At 43.8% G+C, this 24,039-nt stretch overlaps 1 protein-coding gene across 4 annotated transcripts in view; it reads right to left on the reverse strand.

Annotated features, from left to right (window-relative positions):
* ZNF219 (zinc finger protein 219) overlaps window positions 1–24,039 on the reverse strand; it is a 94,778-nt gene that overhangs the window by 42,998 nt on the left and 27,741 nt on the right. The window contains exon 2 of one of the 4 annotated variants that reach the window (XM_040352311.1): window positions 20,660–20,762. The gene's annotated coding sequence lies outside the window, so the exon portion shown is untranslated. Of the gene's footprint in view, window positions 1–17,897; window positions 17,922–18,612; window positions 18,694–19,116; window positions 19,350–20,659; window positions 20,763–24,039 lie in introns of those variants that run through there. The other 3 variants (XM_040352320.1, XM_040352329.1, XM_040352335.1) reach the window with 3 other exon arrangements.

Raw genomic sequence — 24,039 nt, forward strand, 5'->3', positions numbered from 1 at the left:
CCGGGCGAACGTCATATGACGTCCTGAGTTTCCCGCCCCGCCGCATTTCTCGGGACCCGGTACACGTGCACGGAGGCCGCGATTTCCGCCGGACACCCGCGATTGCCCGCAATCACGGCAGGACCGCGGATCTGTGTGGACACACAGATCCACGTCCTGTCAGAGGTGAGGAGACCAATGTGTGTTCCCAGTACAGAGTAATACAGATCGGTCTCCTCCCCTTGTGAGTCCCCTCCCCCTACAGTTAGAATCACTCCCAGGGAACATATTTAACCCCTTCAGTGTCCCCTAGTGTTAACCCCTCCCCTGACAGTCACATTTACACAGTAAAAAAAAACAAATAAAAATGTCATAAAACTATCCCCTATTTTGTAGATGCTATAACTTTTGCGCAAACCAATCAAATCCGCGTTTTTTTTTACCAAAAATATGTAGAAGAATACATATCGGCCTAAACGGAGTAAAAAAATTTTTATTTATTAAATCAAAAAAGTAAGAGATATTGGGGTAGATCCACGTACAGCGGCGCATTATTGCGCCGGGCGTAGCATATCTAAGATACACTACGCCGCCGTAACTTACCTTTTTTTTTCGAATCCTCAAAGAATTTGCGCCGTAAGTTACGGCGGCGTAATGGCGCGGCATTCAAATCTCTGTGATGGAGCGTGTTTTATGTAAATACGTCGTGACCTGACGTAAACAACGTTTTTTTTTTTTTTAACTGCGCATGCGCCGTCCGTGGGGGTATCCCAGTGCGCATGCTCGAAATTAACCCGGAACAAGACAATGCTCACAACGGTGACGTCATTCTACGCAAATCCCTATTTGAAAAAATTCAAAATGCTAGGCGGGGAACGACGGCCATACTTAACATTGAGTATGCCACCATATAGCAGCTTTAACTATACGCCGGAAAAAGCCGAACGCGGAGTGTGCGGGGTCGTATCTATGCGCCTGATTCTTAGAATCAGTTACGCATAGATTTCCCTAAGATCCGACCGGCGTAAGTCTCTTACGCTGTCGTATCTTAGTTGCATATTTACGCTGGACGCTAGGTGGCGCTTCTGTATATTTACGCATTGAATATGTAAATTAGGTAGATACGCCAATTCAGAAACGTACGTCCGCCCAGCGCATTTTTTTTACGTCGTTTACGTAAGGCTTTTTTCAGCGTAAAGTTACCCCTGCTCTATGAGGCGTAGCCAATGTTAAGTATGGACGTCGGGCCAGCGTCGAATTTTGCGTCGTTTGCGTAAGTCGTTCGTGAATAGGGCTTTGCGTAAGTTACGTTCACGTCGAAACCAATGAGGCTTTGCGGCGTAATTCGGAGCATGCACACTGGGATAAGTCCACGGACGGCGCATGCGCCGTTCGTAAAAAGCGTCATTTACGTGGGGTCACGAGTAATTAACATAAAACACGCACACCGCCTCCACATTTGAATTAGGCGGGCTTACGCCGGCCCAGTTACACTACGCCGCCGTAACTTACAGCGCAAGTTCTTTCTGAATACGGGACCTGCCGCTGTAAGTTACGACGGCGTAGTGTATCTGAGATACGCTACGCCCGCCGAAAGATACGCAAATGTATCTGAATCCGGGCCTAGGTGTATAAATAGAGGATCAGAATCCCAAATGATGTCTTATAATTAATTCTCCCAAATGCCAAAAACGATCTTTATTTTACAGGAAATTTTTATGAAATACAATTTTACTTTGTAAACCAAATCGAATAGTCTGGCCATCTCTGCTCTAAAATCTACTATGACAGGTTCGATGCACCCGCAGTATTTACTGAAGATCTTTTGAATCTATGTGCAGTCTTACTTAAAGCGGTGTTTTTTTAAATCCAGCAGCTACAAATACAGCAGCTGCTGACTTTTAAAAAATGGACACTTACCTGTCCAGGTCACCCGCGACGTCGGCAGCAGAAGCCGAGCGGTACCTTGGCACTCTGCTTCCCCCGCCGCCATCCTCGGTGAGGGAATCGGGAAGTGAAGCGCTGCGGCGTCACTGCCCGGTTCCCTACTGCACATGCGCGAGTCGCGCTGCGCCGTTGCCACTGGTCCCCGCTGTGTTCTGGGGGCCGAGTGTTTCCCAGAACACAACGGGGGGGGGGGGGATTTACTTTTGGGTTAAATGTAAAGTGTATATACATTTTTAAACTCATTTTAATTTGTCTGTCCTGTACTGGATTGATGTTATAACAGATATACTGTTGTAAACTCTGCAAACAAAATCCAAACTGGTTCATACAAACAGATTAAAAAGAATTAGAGGTATTTCAACCCCTTCCCGTCGAGTGTATGCATATATGCGGACCTCGGCTTTAGGGAGTTATACCGGGAAGATGCACGCAGCTGTAGGCATCATCCTGGTTAAGTTCTTTGTAACCAGCGGTCGGCTTTCCATGGATAACAACCGATGCGGCTAAAAGCAGCTCGTTGTTATCCCGGAGGAGCGGGCGGTGGCTAGAGACAGACTGGCATGAAGCCGGAAATGGCTTTGTTACTGTCTTCTCTCGGTAAACACGAAAGCGACGTCACAACGTCACTTCCGGTTTACTCGGCTGCCAATGGCGCCGGTTTAAAAAAAAATATACAGTAATCAGAATCGCCATTTTCAGAGATCTGAATACTTTCAAGTACAAAGGAGGGATTTGGGGTCTTTTAGACCCCCGATCCCTCCATAAATTGTACCCGTCACCACCTATTACTGTCACAAGGGATGTTTACATCCCTTGTGACAGCAAAAAAAGTAATCCAATTTTTAAAAAATAAATAAAAATAAAATAAATAATAATAAAACATTTTTTAACCACTTCCTTATTGGGCACCTAAACCCCTTTCCTGCCCAGACCAATTTTCAGCGCCGACGCATTTTGAATGACAATTGCACGGTCATACAACACTGTACCAAAATTATATTTTTATCATATTTTTCCCACAAATAGAGCTTTCTTTTGGTGGTATTTGATCAATTCTGCGGTTTTTATTTTTTGCGCTATAAACAAAAAAAAGACAGAACATTTTGAAAAAAAAAAAAAAACAATATTTTTTTTTACTTTTTGTTATAATATCCCATTTTTTTTTAAATGATTTTTTTCCTCAGTTTAGGCCGATACGTATTCTTCGACATATTTTTGGTAAAAAAAGAAAAAAAAAAACGCAATAAGCGTATATTGATTGGTTTGCGCAAAAGCTATAGCGCCTACAAAATAGGAGATAGATTTATTAGTATTTTTTTTTAACTAGTAATGGCGGTGATCTGCGATTTTTGTCAGGCCTGCGATATTGTGGTGGACATATTGAACACTTTTGGGACCATTCACATTTATACAGTGCTATAAATATGCACTGATCACTGTATAAATGTGACTGGCAGGGAAGGGGTTAACACTAGGGGGCGAGGAAGGGGTTAAATGTATTCCCTGGGAGTGATTCTTACTGTGGGGGGAGGGGACTGACTGGGGAGGTGACCGATCTGTGTCCCTATGTACAAGGGACACAGCATCGGTCTAGGGCGGAAACAACTAATCGATTAATCGACAACTAACTGATTATGAAATTAATCGATTACAATTTTCATAATCGATTAATCGGCCAGTAACATAATGGGGTTAAAAAAAAAAAAATAATTTGCCCTTTATTAGTACAAAAAAGCAAATCGCTACTGTAAATATTACTTTCACTGTCCCACAGTAAAAAAATGAACCCCTTACAGTAGCGATTATTTGCTCTTTTTGTACTTATTTTTGTTTTTTTAACCCCATTATGTTACTAAGCATCTCAGGCCTGGGTTCACACCTCTGTTTTTTGGTGCTTTTTGCAGAAACACACTACAGCTCATTTACATGTTTTCCTATGGGACACGTTCACATCCATGATTTTTTTTCAGCTGCTGCGTATTTGGAAAGGGCAAGGACTTTTTTACGCAAAACGGTGCTATTTTTTTTTGGTTCAATACACTTCAGTGGAGAAGCTGCAGAAAAGCATGTAATGTGTTTTTGCGGCAATTTGTGTTTTGTAATCTGCCCAACAACAAATTGGCCCAAAAAAATTTAACAATGCAATTTTTCTTTTTAGGCTATTATCCGATTAATCTAAACAATAATCGGCCAACTAATCGATTATGAAAATAATCGTTAGCCCTACATCGGTCTCCTCTCTCCCTGTCCTTGCTCCGTCACTGCCGATCGCGGGTACCTGACGGACGTCGTGGCCGTCAGGCACGCGCATCACGTGACACGCCGGGCACAGTTTCCCCCCGCGATGTCCACCCGGCACTTGAGAGCTGCGCTGTGGACGTCTTTCGTCTACAGCGCAGGTCTCAAGTGGTTGAAGTGCCCCCCTTCCCCGCGAGCTTGCGCAGCAAAGAAAACGCATATGGAACTCATACACGCATATGTAAACGGTGTTCAAATCACACATGTGAGGTATCGCCGTGATCGTTAGAGCGAGAGCAATAATTCTAGCACTAGACTGTAACTCTAATCTGGTAACTGTTTTTTAGGTACCGTAGTTTGTCGCCATTCCACGAATGAGTGCAATTTTAAAGCGTGACATGTTTGGTATCTATGTACTCGGCGTAACATCATCTTTCACATTATACAAAAAAAATGGTCTAACTTTGCTGTTTTTTTTTTTTTTTTAAATACATGAAACTGTATTTTTCCCAAAAAAAAGTTGCGTTTAAAACACCGCTGCACAAATACCATGTGACATAAAATATTGCAACAATCGCCATTTTATTCTCTAGATTCTCTGCTAAAAAAATATATACATAATTTTTGGGGGTTCTAAGTAATTTTCTAGCAAAAAATACGGATTTTAACTTGTAAACACCAAATGTCAGAAAAAGGCTTAGTCATGAAAGGGTTAACTTGGTTACTTGGTGCATTTGTTGTTCATCATGTAGTTTAGTGGTGGATATTGGCATTGTTATGCATACCATATAAGGAGGATAGCAAACATAATGATAACGTTTTTACATCTTTGTGGTCACTTAGAGATAATTTGGGGTAAATATTTACACAAAACATGCATGCTTTTTCCCTTTTTACATAAAGGCAGAAAGAGAAAAGAGGTATAGTATGTGCATTATTCCTACCAAGACTTGTCTTTATAAGAGCGGTCTTTAACAAAACACCAAAAAATCCTGCTAGTAACACTTACTTCATTAAAATCATAAGCACTACTGCTTTTCTCTGGAAACAGATAAATGCTCATCAGAAGTTTCTCTCAATATGGATTGTGCAAATGCAATTATTTTAGAAATAGCTGAATTTTTACCACTGATGTGGTATTTGCTTCTGTATTGTTGAAATCAAGCAGTTCCTCTGCAGCCGTGTACAAAACAACTGTTAGAGATGCAATGATCTGACACTTCAGATGACATGCATCATATCCCTGTCAGCATTAAGTAGGCATATGGCATAGTAATACCCATAATGACTATTGCACACAATGCTGCAGTCATTGTTGTATTACCCACATGAGCCACCGCCTCAGTATGTGTACCAGCATAAAGGTGAGATATATTATATTAAAAAGGGCAGCTTATCAAATCTTTTCACCTTTACTCTGTTTTCAATATTTTTTCTAGCTTTAAACATGCTACTGTGTTCTAATATGTGTTATTTTCAAATATGCACAAATATGTACACATCAAAATGTCTTCTACTCACAGTGTCCTGAAATGGGAAGCTATTCACTTGCTCTACCAGTAGAAAACAGTGCATTTCACTAATTTGCTCACTTCACTATCTTTAAAATTACAAAAAAATAAAATAAAGTCGGTATATACTTTTCCTACACATTACAAATAGGAGATCCAAAATCTAAAAATGTGGACCCCTTTAATAGGCACATACAGATCCTGTTTGGGGTCCAATATCACTTGATATACTGTATAACTACAAATAATGTTTATGAATGTGTGCAACAGAGGCCAGCTGTTCATGAGAGGTGTTATGAATCAAGCAATAATCACAGAATACTAAATAAAAAAGGTAAACAGCAGTAGGATGAGGATTCGGGTTACTATGTTGAAGGGTTTGAAAGAGGGCTCTATTTTTAGTTTACAGTAGAAAAAAAATAAAACAGGACTTTTCTGCCAACAACAGAGTGGCTAAGTTGGGATAGCTATTTTAATCAGCTGTAGTACTGAAGATAAAAACTGAGATCACAGATCACAATCCCAAGGAGACAGGGCAGCTCTAGTAGAGGGCACTTGCTGCTTTACAGATCACCATAAAGAATCCATAATAAGGTGGAAGGAATACTTCAGCAATACATGAATAAATGAAGCTGGCCATACACTGATAGATTTTTTATATTTTTTGGTCCTGTAGACTGAAAAGAAAGAAATGCAAAACATTCCCCATTCCATACTTTACAGCATGGATGAATGAATATGCAGTGTGGGCTACTGTATTCTGACAGCCGGTGCCAGCAGCTGTCAGTATACCTGAACAGCTGTAACATCTGACTGAATGCAGCTGATGTTCAGCGGACAATTTTTCATTCAAAAGATGTTGGGCAGGAGTGTGATAACAGGGTCACTATAATCTTCTCAATGTATGGCCAGCTTTAGGTTATTCTTTTTATCTCCAGAGAACAGTGGCATCATTAACAGGCGGAAACACATCATTTTTCGGCCAAGCATGCAAGGTTATGCATGTTATCCAAATAAATGAAATCTATGCAATAAAGTTTTTTTACCCAGACTCAAAAATATTAGTCTGTGGTTGAATAAGAATGCTGTGCTTCAACTTTCAAAAATTACATTGTTTATCTTTGTCCATTTCACGTGTCTCATTGCATGGCACGCAGAAGATGCTGTAACATCTTTAATAAATAATAATATATTAACCTTTTTTTATGTTGTGGTCCAAAGTTTCCTTTCATTGTGGCATTTATACATAAAACTGGTCAGTTTGTTAAAAAAAAAAAAAAAAAAAAAACACTGGATATCTAAATTTAAAATTGGGCATCCCTTCATTAGGGTTATACCCCTGCATCAATAGGATTTTGTCAGCTGAGTAGAAGTTGTTTGTAAATAACACTCACCTTTGTGTCCCTGATCCTAAATTGTGCTGCAAGCTGTCTATGGCCTGCTCCAATGATGTCACTCCGTTATGTGTTGGTTTCACAGAAGACACTAGAGACATCCAAGAGATGCGCAAAGAGGCAGCAGGTCCTGAAAGTCGATCACTTTGGAACTTTTAAGGAGCGGATCAGAAGATCAAGGACACAGGAGGTGAATGTTATCAATCTGCCATTTTCTGCTTGCCACTTGAAAACTGAATAAGGACAAGCACAATCCAATGTAATAAAGTTGTATAACACTTGAAAGAAAGCACTGAAACTTACCTTTCTCTGTATCCCTAGGCAATGGCATGTGTCACTTGCTATTTCTCATTCTCACGGTCTGTCCTACTTTCATTATAGTAGTTCTTACATTAATAGAATAAATGCTGCAGGACCAATGAAAGAGCAGACTGTGTGAATTATTCAACATTGTTATAGATTTATACTGTGCTGTGGCCAGGACAAAAGTTACTGTGCAAATTTTTCCAGAGGCATTTTATCCAGGAGCCAGGCCTGAATATACCTATTACTATGTACACATATTGGGGCAGATCCACATACATCGGCGCATATTTCCGCCGGGCGTAGCGTATCCAAGATACACTACGCTGCCGTAACTTACTTTTTTTTTTTGTTGGAATCCTCAAAGAATGCGCGCCGTAAGTTACGGCAGCGTAGTGTATCTTTGACGGCGTAAGGTCGCGCAATTCAAATCGATGTGATGGGGGCGTTTTTTATGTAAATATGTCGTGACCCGACGTAAACAACGTTTTTTGGAACGGTGCATGCGCCGTCCGTGGGGGTATCCCAGTGCGCATGCTCAAAATTAAACCGGAACAAGTCAATGCTTACGACGGTGAGGTCATTCTACGCAAATCCCTATTCGCGAACGATTTACTCAAACGACGTAAAAAAAAGAGATTTTTAATACAGCTTACCTGTAAAATCTTTTTCTTGGAGTACATCACGGGACACAGAGCGGCATTCATTACTATATGGGTTATATGGAGTACCTTCAGGTGTAGACACTGGCAATCTCAAACAGGAAATGCCCCTCCCTATATAACCCCCTCCCATAGGAGGAGTACCTCAGTTTTGTAGCAAGCAGTATGCCTCCCAAAATGGTCCTCAAAAAAGAGGGGTGGGAGCTCTGTGTCCCGTGATGTACTCCAAGAAAAAGATTTTACAGGTAAGCTGTATTAAAAATCTCTTTTTCTTTATCGTACATCACGGGACACAGAGCGGCATTCATTACTATATGGGATGTCCCAAAGCAATGCTTACAATGAGGGGAGGGAGAACATCTCCAAGACAAAAGGATTTAATTTAGAGATATACTCAAATCATAATAAATCCAACTTAGTTGAGAAAAATAATTTTAAATTTTAAATTTAACTCAAAAAAGAGGAGCCCCCGGAATCCGAGGGTCTCAAACTGCAGCCTGCAGCACTGCCTGCCCGAAGGCAGTATCAGTATTCCTTCTTACGTCCAACTTGTAGAATTTTGTAAACGTGTGGACAGAAGACCAGGTTGCCGCCTTGCAAACTTGAGCCATAGAGATCTGGTGGTGTGCTGCCCAGGAGGCGCCCATGGCTCTAGTAGAATGAGCCTTTAATGATACTGGAGGAGGCAACCCTTTCAAGCCGTAGGCCTGAGTGATTAATTGCTTAATCCACCTAGAAATGGTGGACCTTGCAGCTGCCTGCCCCTTCTTGGGCCCATCCGGTAGAATGAACAGCACATCTGTTTTCCGGATCTTCTTTGTAGCTTTAAGATAGGCCTTCATGGCCCTGACAATATCCAAGGTATGCAGCAACCCTTCCTTTCTGGAAGTAGGTTTAGGGAAGAAGGATGGTAATACCAAATCCTGGTTCAAATGAAAACTGGATATGACCTTCGGTAGGAAGGAAGGATGAGGGCGGAGAACGACCCTGTCCTTATGAAAAACAAGATATGGTTCCTTACAGGATAAGGCCGCTAGCTCCGAAACTCCTCTTGCGGAAACTATGGCAACCAAAAATACTAACTTCCTTGTCAGTAGAACCAAAGGAATTTCAGCCAACGGCTCAAACGGTTGTTTCTGTAAACTTGACAGAACAAGATTTAAATCCCACGGACAAAGCGGGGATTTAACTGGAGGTCTAATACGTAAGACCCCTTGAAGGAAGGTCTTAACCAGCGAGTGGGTGGCCAGCGGCCGCTGAAACCACACTGACAGAGCAGAAATCTGTCCTTTGATTGTGCTTAATGCCAATCCTTTATCCACTCCTAGCTGGAGAAAACTTAATACTCTATCGATGGTAAACTTGCGAGAAAGCCATCGCTTGGACTCACACCAGCCTACATAGGCCTTCCAGACCCTGTAATAAATCACCCTAGAGACCGGTTTCCTGGCTCTGATTAGGGTAGAGACTACTTTCTGAGACAGACCTCTACCCCTGAGAATCAGGGATTCAGCTTCCAGGACGTCAAATTTAGATGCCGTAAGGCAGGGTGGAGGATCGGACCTTGCGATAGCAGGTCTGGCCGTAGAGGAAGAGTCCAAGGGTCTCCCACTACCATCTTTAGGATGAGTGAGTACCATGCCCTTCTGGGCCATGCTGGAGCTACCAGGATGACTGGTATGTGTTCCACCCGGATCCTGCGCAGCAGGCGGGGTAGTAACTGGAGCGGGGGAAACGCATAAAGAAGTTTGAACTGATGCCAAGGGCAAACCAACGCATCGGTTCCGCAGGCCATCGGATCCCTTGAGCGGGATATGAACCTGTCTAGTTTCTTGTTGAGTCTCGATGCCATGATATCCACGTCCGGCACTCCCCATCTTTGGCAGAGTGCTTGAAAGACTTGTGGATGCAGAGACCATTCCCCCGGCCATAGAGTCTGGCGGCTTAAGAAGTCCGCCTGAAAGTTGTCCACTCCTGGAATGAATATTGCCGATATGCAGGGCACATGCGCCTCTGCCCATAGGAGAATCAAGCTCACCTCTCTCTGAGCGGCTTGACTCCTGGTTCCCCCTTGGTGATTTATGTATGCCACGGCCGTGGCATTGTCTGATTGAATTCTCACCGGGAACCCCTGCAATCTTGACGTCCAAGCCCTGAGGGCTAGTCGAGCAGCTCTGAGCTCCAAGATGTTGATGGGCAACTGCTTCTCTGGCTTTGCCCAAGTACCTTGGCGAGTGCAACCATCCAAAATTGCTCCCCAGCCCGTCAGGCTGGCGTCTGTGGTCACTATCTTCCAAGCCACTGGGCTGAAAGACTTCCCCTTCAGTAGATTCTGAGGGTCTAACCACCAACACAGACTTTGTCGGACTCTTGATAAGAGCGGCCACGGGATATCCAAGGCCTGTGGCCTTCTGCTCCATGCTGACAGGATGGCTGCCTGTAGGATGCGAGTGTGGCTCTGGGCGTATGGTACCGCCTCGAACGTGGCCACCATCTTGCCTAGTAACCTCATACATAGGCGAATAGTCGGTTCTTTCTTGCTTAGAACCAGTAGGATTAATTCCTTGATGGCTTTTACCTTCCTCAGAGGTAGGAACACTCCTTGTTGTTCTGTGTCTAATCTCATGCCGAGATATTCCAACTGCCTTGTGGGCTGGAAAGCTGACTTTTCTCGATTTAGGACCCAGCCGAACCTCTCGAGGTATTGGACCGCGAGGGCCACTGCTCGCTCCAAGCCGGGAGACGAGTGGTCTATGACTAGGAGGTCGTCCAGGTATGCTAGGATCGTGACCCCTTGGATCCTTAGCTTGGCTAGGATCGGAGCTAGGACCTTCGTGAACACCCGGGGGGCCGTAGCCAACCCGAAGGGAAGCGCCACGAATTGGAAGTGACGCAAAGCCACCATGAAGCGTAGATATCTTTGATGTGGCTGATAAATTGGAACATGAAGGTAGGCATCCTTTATGTCTATGGACGCCATGAAGTCGTCCTTCTGGAGTGTGGCAGCTGCTGACCGCACGGATTCCATCCGAAATGAGCGGATCTTTAGATATGCATTTACCATCTTTAGGTCCAAAATTGGCCTGACATCTCCATTGGATTTTGGGATGATGAATAGGTTGGAGTAGAAATCCAGCCCCTGTTCCAGGACTGGTACCTCTACTATTACTTCCTGGGAAAGTAGATGATCTAATGCCGATCTTAATGCGGCTCCCTTTTCCGGATCGTTTGGAATCCTCGACTCCTGGAAATGAGGAGGAGGAAACCTTAGGAAATCTAATTTGTAGCCTGTGGCCACGGAAGACCGTACCCACTCGTCGGGAATGCTGGCTTCCCAAATCTCTGAAAAGAGTCGCAGCCTTCCCCCCACCTTCGTGGGTGGGGGCGCCCCTTCATAAGGTTGGCTTGGGGGCTGGTTTTGCTGGTTTGCGAAACCACTGCCTTTTGCCTCTAACAGCCTGTCCTTGTGATTTGCTGTTGAAGCCGAAGTTTGCTTTTGCAGGAGGCCGTCGATACTGCTTGGCATTAGAGGGCCCCTGCCCAGGGGAATACTGTCGTTTAAACGCAGGCCCCTGAACCTTCTTCTTAGTTGGCAAGAGAGTACTCTTGCCGTTTGAAATGGTCTGAATGTATTTATCTAGGTCTTCTCCGAAGAGTCGTCCTCCATGGAAGGGGAACCCTACCAGGAGCTTCTTGCATGGGGGCTCAGCCTCCCAGCTTTTTAACCATAAGAGTCTTCTCATATGGATAAGGGATAACGATAAACGTGACGCTTGCTGGATAGAATCCTTGATTGCGTCTACCGTAAAACATATGGCCTTAGGGACATCCGAAAATTCTTCTGCCTGCTGGGCAGGAATAAGTTTAAGCATCTGCTTAAATTGATCCGATAATGCTTGAGCGACCCCAATCGCAGCCACAGCTGGCTGTACTACTGCCCCTGCAGTAGTGAAGGAGTTCTTAAGTAGTGCTTCCAAGCGCTTATCAACTGGATCCTTGAACACCTGTATGTTTTCTACAGGGCATGTTAACGATTTGTTAACACATGAGATGGCTGCGTCCACTGCAGGAGTAGCCCATCTTTTGGAAAATTTTTCTTCCATAGGATATAGGACAGAGAACTTTTTAGGTGGTAAGAAGATCTTATCTGGCTTGTTCCAATCTTGGAACAAAACTCCCTCTAATAGAGGATGGATCGGAAACACAGCATTGCTTTGAGGCGCCCTCAGTGAGCCCAAAGCTGAAACCGTCGATACCTGGAGATCTGGTACTGGCAAGTTGAATGCCCTATGGACCAAGTCCGACAATCCTTGAATCCACCAGCTCTCCCTCAGGGAGACTGCCCCAGACTCCTCTGTATCCGGATCTTCGATCCCTGAACCTACTTGGTCCTTGTCCAAGAGGTCGTCCAATTCCCCTGAGGAAAGGACCTCCTCTTCTGAGGGTCCGCGCTCGGGCGACGGAGATCTATTCCGCTTACTGCCCCGCATAGCTGCGGCTATCATTTTACCCATGCTTTTCTGCATCTCTTTTAAAGAGGTGAGTAATACCTCCTCTGTGACCATCTTAGGGTTGGACTGACCCGCGTCAGCTCCAGCCCCAGATCCCGATGGCCCCAAGGCTCCCTGTGGGGAAAGCAGCGGCATAGCTTTGTCCGAGACCTCAGACTCTCTGGGGGAATCCCCACCTCTTGTACCCTTGTTTTTTGATGCCATGGTACAATACCGAGGTACACCTGCTACTTATTGGTACCTGGGACTTATAAATAGTTAAATGCCCAAACACCTGTTTGGGGGATAAAAAATGCTTCCTCTCCCCTAGATGACACTTTTTTTTTTTTTTTTTTTTTTTTTTCAAAAAAAAATCTTTTTTTTTCAAATCTAGGAAAGAAAAGACATTCTGTCCCCCTGAGTAGTATTGCAAGAAAAACTATGAGATGGAAAAGAAACAGCCTATTCCTAGGCTTGAAAACAGTCTTTCTGAAGACTGCAATATTCTTTCTGGCCACTGTGTGTCCTCGGCGCCCCGTGCTTGCCGTTCTGGTCTTTCCTCCTCAGTTCCAAAGTATTGAATGAGCTATATGGAACAAACAAGGAAGGGCCGCCCCTTCCTTAAGCCACTGACCCGCCCTTCCCCCCCAGCAATCTCAAACAGGAAATGCCCCTCCCGACAGGGGGGGGGTGGGGTTGGGAGGAAGGGACCTCTCTGCTCCAGCAAACTGCAGCCTGCAGCCTGGAACCATGAGGAGGTCAGCGTTTTGCCTGCTTTGCAGGCTCTGAGGAGGAAGACTGAATGGAGCATCGCCTGGAGGCTTGCAGGTAAGCACAGCTCTCTGACACACACATATACTTTTATATCACACAGGCCCCACTCAATGCTTTTCCAACACTACAAGGGAGGTCACATCTTATGGGGAATAATACATATAGAGCCATCCTATCTTTATGATATGTGACTAGTTTGCCAGATGCAGTGCATAACTTTAGGCATGTCCCCTGTGACCCCCCAGAAAAAACCTGCTAAGAACCAAGTTCCGCAAGTTTTCCCCTCACTTACCTGCTCCATGCCGCAGGACTTTGCCAAGCAAGAGGCCCAATCTTCCCCCATCTCGGTGGGGATGTCTAGACCTTCAGGCCCTGGGTTCCTATGAAGGATCCACTGTCCTGGGCCCATATAGCACTCTGGCAACAGAAACATTAGGCACCCAAAGGTTTCTAAGTTCTGGGCCCAGGGTCCAGCTCTCTAAAAAGAAAACCATTATGGGCTATACCCCAAGGGTTTGGGGTCCGGTTACTGACCACTTTAGCGCTGAGGCTTTTTTGGACAGAACCGGTTAGCTCACCTAATCCCAAGGATGCGGAGGCAAGCTAAACCATGACTAACACCTAAGACACTGGCGGAAAAACTGAGGTACTCCTCCTATGGGAGGGGGTTATATAGGGAGGGGCATTTCCTGTTTGAGATTGCCAGTGTCTACACCTGAAGGTACTCCATATAACCCATATAGTAATGAATGCCGCTCTGTGTCCCGTGATGTACGATAAAGAAATTCACATTTTGACGCAGGAACAACGGCCATACTTAACATTGAGTATGCCACCATATAGCAGGGGTAACTATATGCCGGAAAAAGCCGAACGCAAACGACGTATAAAAAAAGCGCCGGCCGGACGTACGTTCGTGGATCGCCGTATCTAGCTAATTTGCATACTCGACGCGGAATTCGACGGAAACGCCACCTAGCGGCCAGCGTAAATATACACCTACGATCCGACGGCGTACTAAGACGTACGCCTGTCGGATCGATCCCTCATTCCGTCGTATCTTGTTTTGTGGATACAAAACAAAGATACGACGCAGGAACTTTGAAATTACGCGGCGTATCAATAGATACGCCGGCGTAATTTCTTTGTGGATCTGGCCCATTATCTAGATATTAGGCATACCCCAGCTGCATATGCATACTATTTTGTATTTTTAACACTTAGCTGCAAAGGCTGCAGTGTGCATATTGCACTAAGCCGGTATCAATAACAAAAATTAGATCACTGAAGCAACAGATTTGGCTATAAAAGCTAGTATACAAGTCATATGCTAAACTACACTTTGTAATATATCTAGCTTTTCTTAGTGCACATAAAATGGCCATAAACGGTCCAAAGCAAGAAAATTCAAGCTCTACAGGTCACAACAAATGCCTCCGATGACAGATTTTCCAACTTGATGGAAAAATTCCCCCACACACAGGGCCAGTTCTTTACCTTTGCTTCAGATGAGCATCACAGCAGGTCCCTGTGCTTAGAAAGGCAGGCCATACAGGATTCATAATTTTCTTTCAACCAGCAAGTTGGACGAGAAAAAAAAAAAAAAAAAAAAAAAAAGGGCCGATTCCCCCATCCACACATTCAATGTGAATGGGGGAATCGTTCCTGCTGAACCATTGTATTCTGCTGGTGAGGACCTTTCTCCACCAACAGAATACAATGATCAGTGTTTCCAGCTATAGCTGGCAGCACTGATCATTTGGGGAAAAAAACAACAGGCTGATTGAGCACAAGTTGATCGATAGATCAACTTGTGTACAACAAGCTAGTCCATACATAAATGAAAATTTGTCCGCTCCCTAAAGAACTGGTCGAATTTGGATCCATGTATGGGTGGCTTAAACCTGTGTGAGGATGAATAGATAACTCACCTGCCACTGTTTTACAGAAGATACCTTCCCTTCTATGTTCAACCTAGCATTACCACCTTCCCTTCTATGTTCAACCTAGCATTACCAGCCTTCACTGGTAAGCTTATGGAAAGAAAGTTTGTGTAACCAAAGCACCCAGTTGGCTTGCCGTTTTTCTACAGCAAATTAGAAGATACAAATATCCTAGTGAGTTCTATGGAGTAAGGCTGGCCATACACGGTGTGAACAGAAAGTGTTGACAGGGGAATCAGCAATTGTCTTCTCCTGGCAAGGGTGGACAGGAGAAGCAGTCCTAGCTGGCAGAAGACAGCGATTATTGCTAGTGGCTAGCAGCTGCTAGACATACAAGCAAAACTGTCAGGCTGGTTATACCCAAGTTGATCGATCAATCAACTTGGTACACTCAGCCTGCCCACTAACAGTTCGAATCTTGGCAGGTTCCTGCTGAACTGGACGAGATTAGAACAGTGTAAGGGGTGGCCTAACAAGACAATTAAATGTTCTCTGTTTCCTAAAGACCAGGTTGACCGTGCCCTATAGGTTGCACTGACTTGTGGTACAGCACAAAATATATATGCAAAACTCTGGTAAAGTTCTTTTACTACAGTTTAGTAGAAACAATTTTCAGAGCAGTGTAATGGCACCAAACACAGGCAATTATTGTCACGTGATAACAAAGTTGTACAAGAATCAGTCTGTGTGAAATGTAAATGGCTGCACAGGAAGGCTGGGGGTGGCAGTAATTGGGCAGGTTGGTTCTCATTCACTCTTCTGTTCACCTTTGCAGAGAGGAAAAAAAATACAAAATCTGGTGTTTCTTTTGCTTTTTAAGCATGAAGATTGCCAACAAGCAAGGAACGGTGGGTGTATACCAGGTAAATTGGATATTTCAGGGTTTAGACATTAGCAGGCACAGTCAACTTAAACATTCTAAATGTCCCCAATATGTATACTTTGCTAGCACATCAAGCAAAACTTAAAATTGCAGAACGTAGTTGTGGAAGGCCCTTAGCAATAATATCACAGCATCAAAAATGCAGTCACTGCTAAACAAAACTCTCAATTTTGCTCACAGATTGTACTTTGTACGTCTGTTTAAATCACCTAGTCAGGTTTGTAGAAATAGGTAGTACAAAATACATGAAAAGGGTAGTAACCAATAGCAACCAATTGCCTTTCGCCTGCAATTGATTGACTGCAGTCTGAACAGCAAAGGATCACTGGCAATTGGTTGAAAGAGTTTATGTATGTTTCCCCCCGTTAAAGTTTGGGTCAAACTTTAAAAAATATATATATATATATATATATATATATATATATATATATATATATATATATATATATATATATATATATATATATATATATAAAAAGTCTTAAAAGTTTAGTCACTTTTTAACTGTATTGCATGCTCTTTCAGATAAATATAGGCTGATATTAAGGGAAGTAAATACAGATATTTAGAACAGCATACGTGACATTTAAAATTACTAAATTATTTTATAAGATATACAGATTTCTTTGAAATGCTCAATATTCAGAATACATTTTTTTACTACAACAGTCAGAAACCTGAATGAGATAAGGCTATCAGGTGCAGCTAGTCTGTCTATATTTGTACGACAGACATCACTGCCAGTGGAATCAGCTGTGTGGCCACCATGTGTTCCCTACGGGGATGCACCATGTGGGCAGCACACTTTCACCTTCCATTCCTCAATAGCACCATATGGGTGGCTGGCTCTCCTAGCACTCCCAGAGCGCACTGATACTTTAGAGCTGTAATGCATGCTACCGTGCATTTCATAGCAGGAGGAACCTCCATCTCCAATATCATCTTCCATCACAGATAGTAAACTATCACAAGCAGGACCCTTTTTTCCTTTGCACATGCATTCATGCTGATCCTGTTATTCTGCTCACTGAATATCTGTGGCCACCTATACCCTTTTTATATGCCACTATGTGGATGAACATGATATCTTCCTCTATATGTAACCCTGCATGTTTAGGTCGGTGCACCTGTGCCTCTATTTCAGTGCATCAAGTCGCCATTATAGATTCTGGGGCACAGATGACATGGGAGGATCATGTCTCCTGCAATTTAATGAATATTAATCCTTAAAATTATACAGCATTGTTCCCAATACAGCAGTATTATCTAAAAACAAATATTGAGATTGAGTAAATGTATACAAGTTCTTTTTAGAAAATATAATCCATGTTGTTTATAAGGACTGTTAACCCCTTTGTATGCCTTCTATTTAGATAACTATTTTATCACAATTTCCCCATGCCCCCTATAATACTGAAAAATTCCTAAGTGTAGAGCTTGTTAACCCTATTTGTATGCCTTATATTTTCATGTCTATTTGATCACCAATTATTTCTCTTGCTCTGTGTGAAAGCACATTCTAAAATACTGAAAAAATGCCAGAGTGAAGAGTTTGTGTTTTTCTTTCTCTGTTGGTATATGTGCCTATGTTTTCTTTCTGTAGAGAGACCCTGGAGACTATGTATGTATAACTTTTCTGTGCGTGTTTGTATACCCTTGAGAAAAGCCCAGTGTTCATCACTGTAACTGTATACATAACTGTGTCTGTACATGTAATCTCATATGTGTACTGCAGTGTGACAGGTTCTGTCTGCTGTCTGTGGATAGACTTACATGAGCTGATAAGTTTTCTGCATGCCTGTGTCTTTCTGTATGTATCTGTGAGTGTGCATATTCCTGTGTGTATGTGTGCGCCCGTGTAATTTCATCACACATTCATTACTCAGACTCACTCAGCCATGTAATAGAGACAGAGAGAGCGAGAGACAGAAAATCACAAGGCCTCATTCTACCCCCTCCCTGCCCAGGCCCCAGACAGACAGGCGGGCATGTATATGTGGGGCGGGGGTGAGAACCCACCCTTTGCTGCACCCCACTTAACCCTTTCTCCGCCAACAGGAAGGCATGTAAAGTAGCCCAGGCTGCTCTGTCACAGACAGGGGTTAAAGTACTTATTATCAAACTGTCTTCTGCTCACTCCATGATGCACAGGGTTAAACCTGTATCTCTTCCCCCTCCCTCTTGCACCCTGTCCTCTCTTTCTTTCACCAAAAACCCTTTCACCTTATTCTGTAACTCCCCCCTCCTTCATTCTCTTCACCCCCCCACTGCTTCACAGTACAAAGACCCTCTCATTCCCCTAACCCTCCCTCCTTTATTCTCACATTCCCCCTCTTCCTACCCCCCTTCCCCATGCTCGGCATAGAAGGAGAGAGAGTGAGAGAAGAAAAAACACACACTTAAAGGGAAAAAGTTGCTCTGTTGTTCTCTTAATGTTTCTTCCCTGGTTTTAAACAGTCTTTCTTAATCAAGCTATTTCAGTTTTTACATGTTGACACTTGTCTCCCTTCTCCCTGGTCTCATTCCGTCCGGTGCCTCTCTGCATCCTTCACAGGATTCTCTCTCACGCTCTCTCGTTCCTCTTTCTGTTTCTCTCCTTCTCTCTCACTCCCTTTCTCCGCCCCCTCTCTCCGTTTCTCTCTCTCCTCTTTTTCCTCCCTTCCTCGCTCTCTCTCTCTCTCTATCCTTCTCTCTCCCGTTTCTGTGTGTCTCTTTACCCTCCCTCTCTCTTCCCCCCCCCCCCTCCTCTCTACTAACCCTCTGCACCTGCTAAGTTTTTTAACCAATAATTCATTTTATTTCACTCCCTTCTTTCACTGTTTACAGAAAAACAAACCCAAATTATCCCCCACTCCAGAAAAAAACACATCCTCCCAAACACTACTCCATCCATCCTCCCCAGACCCTGATGCGGGATACGAGTCCCTGATCCCGGACAATAAATGGATAAAATAGTGTTCCCCGAGCAGTAAAGTCTGTGTGTTATACTCACACTCCCGGGCAGAGAAGAGATTATCTGCTCCCGACGTCAGCGCTACGTGGTTGGTGAAGAATTAAACCCATGGCAGGGACAGCGAGATGCCTCTTTGTGCTTTTCATGCGTGCTGCAATTTGCATTTTCTAAGGGCCTTTCATCAAGCATGCGATCTCTCAGGGAGAGTTACACAAAAGCAGCTCAAATCCCCGCCACAAAAATGGATGCCCCCCTTCCTCCCCCTTCTCCTCCTCTATCTCTCTCCTCTCGCTGACTGCCTCTCTCACTTTCTCTCCTTTTCCCTCTCTTTTTAGAAACAGTCTCTCTTTCAGAGCCTCTCTCTTTCCCGTCTCTCTTCCTGTCTGCCTATTGATTAATTTCTGTCTGTCAACACTGCTCTGTCTCTCTCACTCTCCCTGGGCTGATTTTTTTTTCTTTGATTCTATAATCTCTCTCTCTCTCTCCCTCCTTCTCTCGCTCACTCATTCCTTTAATATCTCACTTCATTGTTTTCTCTGTCCCGCTTTCCCTCTTCCTCACTCTGCTGAACTCTCTCTTTTGATCTTTTTCTGTACACTTTTCTTTTGGTTTTCTCTTCCCGTAGCTTCCTCGCTCCCACAGTTTTCCTGTCTCAATCCTCACACGGTCCCTCCCCTTTTACACCTATATAATTCTTTTGAGGTTCTTTCTTTCACAATGAGTCTCACATCTGCTCTCCTGTCTGTCACTCTCTAGTAATCAAGCTATAATTTATCCTGAATCTCTCACCTTTCCTATTGTCACACCTATGCCCCATGACATGGATGCCCTTCATTTAGTGTGCCTGTCTTCTACACTAGTCATCTTCCTTCACCTGCATCTGCAGTCTCTTCTTCCCTCTTAAATGCTTACCTCACATGCACTATGTGTCTCCTATGATTCCCCCTTCTCATGGCCCTCTCAATTATTGCTTTTTGCCTGTCCTCACTTCTGCCTTTGTCTTCAGTTTGTGGTGGTCAGTTGTGGCATGGTGCAACCCTTTCACAGGTCTATAACAGTGCACCATTCAGGTCATGTCTGTTTTTGGTCTGGACTGGTGTTTTATGCTTTCTGCAATATTACTGCATGTCCAAGACCATGGCTTAATGTACACTGTATCTACACATTTTGTGCAAATTGCATACTTTCCCATTTATGTACCCATGTCCTGTCCTGCCCGCTCCTGTTGTACAGGTAAAAAGATTGTTACTTTTTACACAAAATACCCCAATATTTTTCTGTTGGTTTCATTTTAGTCCTACAAAAAAACAAAGCCAAAAGTTCTGTGCATGTGTGTCCCAGTTCTGTTATTTAAGTGATTTAAAGAGTAGTAGTACAATTTGGGATTTTGCCTGCACTATGCTACATGACTTCTTGCAAAACGCCCCTGCTTCTCTACTTTCTCACCCACACTGTCTGTCTTCCTTGCATTTCTTGTTTTCCTTACAATTTACCTGAAACAGAGAAATCTGCCCTTTAATTTATCTACATCAACCCTCCTCGTATGCTTCTTTCCTGCTCCATTTTCTATTTGGTACATTACCTGTATCTTCTGTCTCCATTTCTCGGTCTTCCTGTTTGTTTCGTGCCTCCTCACATCTCCGTGAAGACTCAATTTATTGATCAGCAGATAATGAGGACACAGTCTGAATGACAACACAGAGGAGAGAGACAGAAGCAAAGAAGAAATCACTATCACCTTACACACAGACAGATATACACATCTCTCTCAAATATATACACATATGTACAATTCTTAGACACGCAGATTACACGCAAAAGAAAATCTGCCCGTGCAACTTAAAAAAATAAAAAAATATATACACACACATCTATCTTGATATGTCTACATACTTTATATATAGTGTATAGCTGATGACAGGGACACATATATTGCTCTATCATCTATTCATTCCTATACCGGTCTATTTAATATCTATCTCGCTTTATGTTATGATATATATATATATATATATATATCAAGATAAAGAGAGATAGATATTAAATGGACAGGTACAGGAATGAATAGATGATAGATCAATAGATGTGTCCCTGTCATCAGATATACTTGTAATGCCATTCCTAACCCCATCTATTAGTCACCAAGCTGTCATGCAGGTACTCTAGTTTCATTACTTAGTAAGCACAGACCAGGAAACCAAGTCCAGAACCTGGCAAATTTGGAGAATCCTGATTGTCCCATTTGTCTGAATTAGGTATACAGATTTATTCAGTCTGAGAAGCATCATGCAGTTCCTGATTCCTTGATAGATAGATAGATATAAATATATATAAAATCTATCTATCTATCTATCATATATATATATATATATATATATATATATATATATATATTTGCATACTTGCTCCAAGTAAGCGACTTATTAAGTAGCTGGAGGATCAGCATGATAGCCAGGCAACTTTCTGTCATTGCTGGTTCCTCTTGATGCAACTATGTACATAAAAAGCTTGACATGTGATACTTCCAGTTTTAACTGCAAATAATGTTTGTCAGTTGGATATATAAAATATTATTCAACAATATATTACTTAATAAATTATCATAGAGATTAGTTCACTGTAATACATTATTATATATCAGACAGGAGGCTCATATCTTGTGCATTAATCTTCCTTTATTAATGCTCACAGCAGAATAACATTTCTAATAACTTAATGTAAAAACTTTTTAAACAGACTACCCCTTCCGTAGTCCATAATAACCCTCTAACCACGCCCCATATAGTGACCCCATAAAAGGGCCCGTCTGTGAACGATCCTCCTCTTTCTTTCTGCTCACAGATCAGATAAGTACTCATTTACTAGTGTGTTTTGTTTTATAGGATTACTAGAGAGATTATCTCCTGTATTTTTCCTATATTCCTGATTTCACATATATGTGTTCTATCTTTCCTGATATTCCTTAATATTTATAATTTTACAGCTTTTGCAATCTGTCCTGTGTTTCCAGGATTTATAGTACCTTTGCCTTTAATTTTCTTACTGCACATCGCGGTTAACTACTGTATCGTACCGCAGCGTCATTCAGGCAGCTTGGAGTCGGGAGCGCGTCTCCTCCCGACACCGCTGCACAGCTGATAGTCCTGGCGCAGCGCCATTACTGTTACCTTCTCCCTCACTACGTTCGCGCGCTTCAGGGGGCGGCTCCGCCCTCGTTCGCCGCTCAACCAATCAGCGCGCACCGGACGAAATCTCGCGAGATTTCGTTCCCAGGCCGCTGCAGTTCTGAGGCTCCCCTCTCCTCCGTAGCCACTCGGAGCCGACGGAGGAGAGGATAGGACAGGAGCCTGCACACTCTGTTTTTTCCCCCATAAAACAGCTAAGTACAGTGCTTTGCCCCTGAGCATAGACTCCTTCCCCAGCGCTGGCTAACTTCAGTCCTCATATTAATTACCAACAATAATTAACAGCAAATTATATATATAAATATACATATTACCAGCCTGAGCAACTAATTGAATTCTTTGCTCTAGTGACTGTCTAGGACATTTGCCAAAATGACTGATGCCAATCCACTGAACCCCAGTGGGGAGTTGCAAACCACAGGCATCTCACACACCCTGAGCGCCTCTCAACTCCAGGACATCATACAGATGTCTATTCAGGCCGCCCTAGCCTCCACTACCCCATCCCCCTGGGCACTACAACCCACGGATGCCACAAATATCCCGCTGCAATGCGGTGAACCGCCCACTAAGAAGGGAAAATCCTTACAAAAAAGGAAACACACCCTTGCGGTCAATGACTCCCCGGCAGGGGAAGTAAATAATCTGCTACAGGTAGCCCCCACCACGGTCTACCAACCCCAGCATCACTCTGTTACATCTCGACCCCTGAACCTCAGGGAGACCCAGAAAAAGGGGCTTAATGCCACCAGAAGGGCAAAGCCTGATTCCTACGTGGTTTCCTCTGAGGAGGACTCTGCCGACCCTTTAGAGGGATCGGACGGATCTGACTCTGATTCAGATATTGAAGATGCTGGGGATACGGCTCTTAATACAGCAGCCATTCCTGCCACACAGGACGAGGTCCTCCTGGACGCACTTGGGGAACCCTTCTTCCACCCAGACGCAATAACACACCCGCGTTCTGGAGAGTGGACCCCTTTGCCGCACGTCTCACAATACGTGGAACTGTGGGCAAGGAAGTCATTAGACAAGGGTAGCCGCAATAAATTGAAGGCTGAATGCCCCAGACCCTCCATTCCCAAAAAAGTGGTAGCCACCCCGGAGGTTGATCCGGTTCTAACAAAATACCTGTTAAAAACAGGAAAATTTCAAAAGAAGGGCATCGAACGGTCCTTCCGAGCCATACAGGACCGCGTCCTGGACCTAATGGGCCCGTTAACCAAAATACTCAACCTCTCAGAGCAAGCTGCGGCTTCTGGACAACCAGTTGACCTACCACAGCTCAGAGGTTGGGCACAGAGAGCCCTGTGCCTAGCTGGCACCGCCAACACGGCATGCTCAGTGGAAAGACGCAGGTCAATTCTTATGCGTTTAGACCCCCAGTTATCCCACCTGGCGGAGTCAGAGCCCGGCCCGGCAGCCGAAGGCATGCTCTTTGGTGACATGGTCATCAAGGATATAAATAAATTTGTTGGACTGTTCACCAGTCTGGATAAGGCCCAGAATTCCCTAAGAAAAACGGGAAACAACAAGGTTTTTAACAGGGCCGGCAGAAATAGAGGCCGTTCTGCCGGCCGCTCTACCTTCTTCAGGCCACAGGGCAGATCCACGGCCCAATATCAGTACCAGGCTCCGTCCTATGCCACCCCGATGGCACAACCTGCACCATTCTTTCCTCCTCGAGGCAGACCCTGGCGCGGACGTGGTGGACGCGGATATCCACGATCCCGACCTCCTACCGGTGAGCATACCTTACACCACACTCAATTACACC

This window comes from Rana temporaria, chromosome 1 (genome assembly GCF_905171775.1).
Source record: "Rana temporaria chromosome 1, aRanTem1.1, whole genome shotgun sequence".
Lineage (NCBI taxonomy): Eukaryota > Metazoa > Chordata > Amphibia > Anura > Ranidae > Rana > Rana temporaria.